The sequence below is a fragment of the Buceros rhinoceros genome, unplaced genomic scaffold (genome assembly GCF_000710305.1).
Source record: "Buceros rhinoceros silvestris isolate BGI_N320 unplaced genomic scaffold, ASM71030v1 scaffold10843, whole genome shotgun sequence".
In the NCBI taxonomy this organism is placed as follows: Eukaryota; Metazoa; Chordata; class Aves; order Bucerotiformes; family Bucerotidae; genus Buceros; species Buceros rhinoceros.
In genome coordinates this window covers 14,771-18,668 of record NW_010404231.1, presented here as the reverse complement: position 1 = coordinate 18,668, position 3,898 = coordinate 14,771, and positions in this window count along the sequence as shown.

Sequence of the window (3,898 nt, the reverse complement as noted above, 5' to 3'; positions counted from 1 at the left end):
AACTGACTGAGCTGGTTTTGCCAGAAAAGCCCCTTGGCATGCCACATTGGACCCCACATCGGAGCCCCACCGAGCCGGGTCCGGACTGCCCACGCGCCCGAGAGCTGTTTGCTTTTGCTTTGCTTCATTCTGCGACAGAGACTGGTAGGACTTTGTGCCAATTCCACTCTATCTCACGCTGCCGGGTAATTCGTAACTGCGCGGGTCTCTGTGTGCTGCTCACACGGCAGAACCATGTGGCCGCCACCATCTCGGATCACTGCCGTGGTCCATGTTTGCTTTCGGTTTAACCCTCGCCTTCCCAAAACCCTCAATATCTCACTGTTTTCCTTGTGTATTTAATGTATATCTGTTTGTAGTGTTATTAAAGTTTGTTTCCGTTTTCCAAAAAGCATTTTAGAGGTCTCACTAATTCTTTCCTCCCTTCCCCTATCTCTGGTGGGACAGGGGAAGGTATTATCATTACCGGACCTTGGGTCACCTTGGCCAAACCGGTGACACCCATGTTCTGGTCCAGACAACAAAGAGTACCCTTGCCTCTTACCTCTGCAAGGTATTTCACAGATGGGTTTGAGCTATCTCAAATACATGCATTATTCCAAGTGTTTCCTACAACAGAAGAAATAAAGTACAAGCACTACTGCAGAGTCCAAGGCAAACCTATCCGCAATGTTAATCTTAGATACTACTGCTCTGTGTTGCAAGAGCGCTAAACAGAAGGCTCTGTAACTCATCTTGGTAATCTGCCCCTTTGTCGGGTACAACATTTGCCTTGGCAGTGACAGGCAGGCCTAAAAATAAAATAGTACTTAGAGGAAAACAGGAGTACACACAGTACGCTTGTCTTTGAGCTCTGCACTGTTCGGCCTGTATACTATGGGAACATTATAGCTACAGTATATTCCTCCAAAATTGCGTGACCTATCGTTTCCCCCTGCTACTTGCTTTTCTCCCTAAAATTCCTAATTCAGGATTCTCCCTCTGGAGAATTCAACATCATTTGAAAACTAGAAGTATGGGGTTTTGACTAAGGGACCAAATTTTGGAGTGATGGCTGAAAATTATCAAAAGCCCCCTCTCTAGTATAGTAGATCCCAGCATTGATTATAAACTGAAGCTACAGATGAATATTTTAAGATGTTACTGGTGCATGATATGAAAGAGAAGCAATAATATAGTTGAGAAAGTTACACAACTCTGTCACATACAACACATACTTGTGTAATAGCCATGCACACTTCTGAAGCTCCGTAATGGGTTATTCAGGAGCAGGTTAGCTAATGACAACCTGAGACACACATCTACTACTGGAGATGTTAATATCAACTTCATTAAATCATACCACATATTTTATTGCCCTTGCTGAGTTAAAGTGTTTTAAATCTCAAACATTGGTCCATACATTTTCTATGGACTATAAAAAAAAATCCCAACCACTTAATATTGAATTTAATATCAATATGAATTATTAAAGCACTACGATGCTGAAAAAATTCCCGAAGCATGTGCTGCATAAACATTCGTAAGGATAGGCAAAATGACTTGGAAAAGTTGCCCTGAATCTTCACCTACAAGCTCACATCCTAAAGTGAACCTTTTCTGTGATTTATCTGTGGATTATGTTCTAGAATGTCTTTTTTACCTCTCTAATGTAAGAGATATCAAAACGCTTTGACAAGAGTATTGCCTCCCACTGCATAAAATACAGTGTAAGGTGAAGTGCCTTAACTGCTCCAAATCAGGAGTATCTGTCCTGCAGATGAACAACTATAAATGAGATCACAGATCTCAGCAGTGCAGGAGACACACCTGACAACACTGGAAACTTTGCAAGACTTTTCTGTTTCATTCAATACCCTTTACTATTAACTAGGTGTTAAGTGACACAGCTTGGGCCAGAGTGGGCAGGAAACTGGAGCCGGGGGTTGTGTTTGACAACATGAGTTACAGCGGTCTGTAGCCCCTTGCCCATCCCACCCCCACAGCTCCCACCCCGAAGGGTGCTAAAACAAAAGGCAGCAAACCTCCTTTTGCTCCCACTCAAGAGGGTGGGGCAGCCCCCCCTTGGCCTGGAGCTGAAATCCTAAACCACGACAACAAGTAAGGACTTCCTACATTTTTCAAAACCAGGCCTAGTATTGTCTTGTAGTAGAAGTGTTTTATAAGTGCATGATAGTCCTGGAATGTCAGTGTTAAGTAATATAGTGACATGATACCATCAATTAATCTAGCTAGGAATTCATTGTTATGTAAATATTTTACTATATGTTTTCAAAATAGCCTGACCAATGTCCAGTCGAATTATGATTATACAAATGTGTGTTTACTTTAGAATGTAGAGGTCACTACTCTATGGGCTAATTTCATTTCCTGTATTCCTAGGTTGTAGTTTGTTTCACATAGGTTTGTGAATCATCATACAAGTGAAAATGCTGGCAACACAATGAGATGCCGTGTAAGCTTCCTTAAGCTCTGCACACTGTAATAGCTGTCACTATAAACCACTGTACCATCACAGAAAGTCACTAGAGTCCGGCTTCCCTTGAGTTTACTTAGATGTCTGTTTCAGATTAAGATAAATGACATGGCCTACAAATTTCTTTAAGTGCATTAACCATAAATGATTGCTAGCACAGCTGTGGACCACACCTTACAGTGCAGGTAGATGAAGTCCTCCCCATTCAAAAAAGACATTTAACAAAACCAGTGAAAGAAGAAAAGCATTGCAACTGTGACTAAAAGCTACAGCAAGGTGCAATTTCAGAGCAGTGCTATCTAACCCTTCAAAGCTGATCATGCATGTGACAGTAATGATGAAAAGAAATCTGATGCATTAAAACATGCATTCAGATCTCCAATATAGGCATCACTGTAGGCTTTTCTGTCTTTAACTTTCCATCTAAGGCTATAAATCTTCACACTTAGAGCTTATAGCTTAAGTTTGTACAGCAGGACAAACTAAGTCTTCGGTCTAAAGCTTTGTAAGGTGCACTATAACAGTCCTCAGTGTTTTGAGGTAACGTGGCACTCCACCAACAAACCACACTTGTGTTTCCCGTAGAGGCTGCAGTTAAATCCAACCTCCTCTGACAAGGTCCCAAAGCTTCTTAAGCCAGTCTGTAAAAAAAAGTTATATGCCTTTTCTTGCTCAGAAACTAACAGTTCTGCTAACAGAAAGTGATTTTTAGAAAAGTGTGTTGCACATATCTATTTGATTTTTCTAACGAAGTTTAAACCTTTTAATGTGGCTGTTTATTTTTTCTACAAAAGAGCAAACTAAGTATTGTTCAGATGACAGAATATTTCTTCTTATCCTCTCCTAATTAAAATAGCACTTGAGGGACTCACTAAAAACAGTCTTAAACCTTTGTGAGAGATTTCTTTTTTTATCACCCAAAGTGAATATGTTGAAAAAACTCTAAGCCATGCAAATGGTACTATTGTAACAAGAAAAGGTAGCAGAACAAAAAAAAGGGACAATAACCTTAACCTTTTGGTAGTACCCTTTTGTTCTATGTTCAGTTGATGCAAGGTGCAGCCAGCTGGATATACAAGTAGTTGATGAAATCTTGTTCTCCATGAATTCAAACCAAGGGGTTTTGCCACTGGCTTTTATAGAGAAGCATTTCCTCCACTGTGAATCAAGAAGAGCATAGCCTTCTAGCATTTCTTAATTTAACAACTGCAGTTGCAGCGAGATTTTAAAAACTTGTTTGCCAAAGATCACGGGCAGGACTGTCAAACTAGCCTAAAGGAGAAAAAAATTTTGAAATAACAGAAGAGACATTGACATAAGCTTTTTCACAAAAAGTTGTGAAAGGTTCTTGAACAAGCATACCTGTTTTGGTAAATTACTCAGCTTGGATGCTGAAAATGAACTAGAGGCAACCCCCCCCCC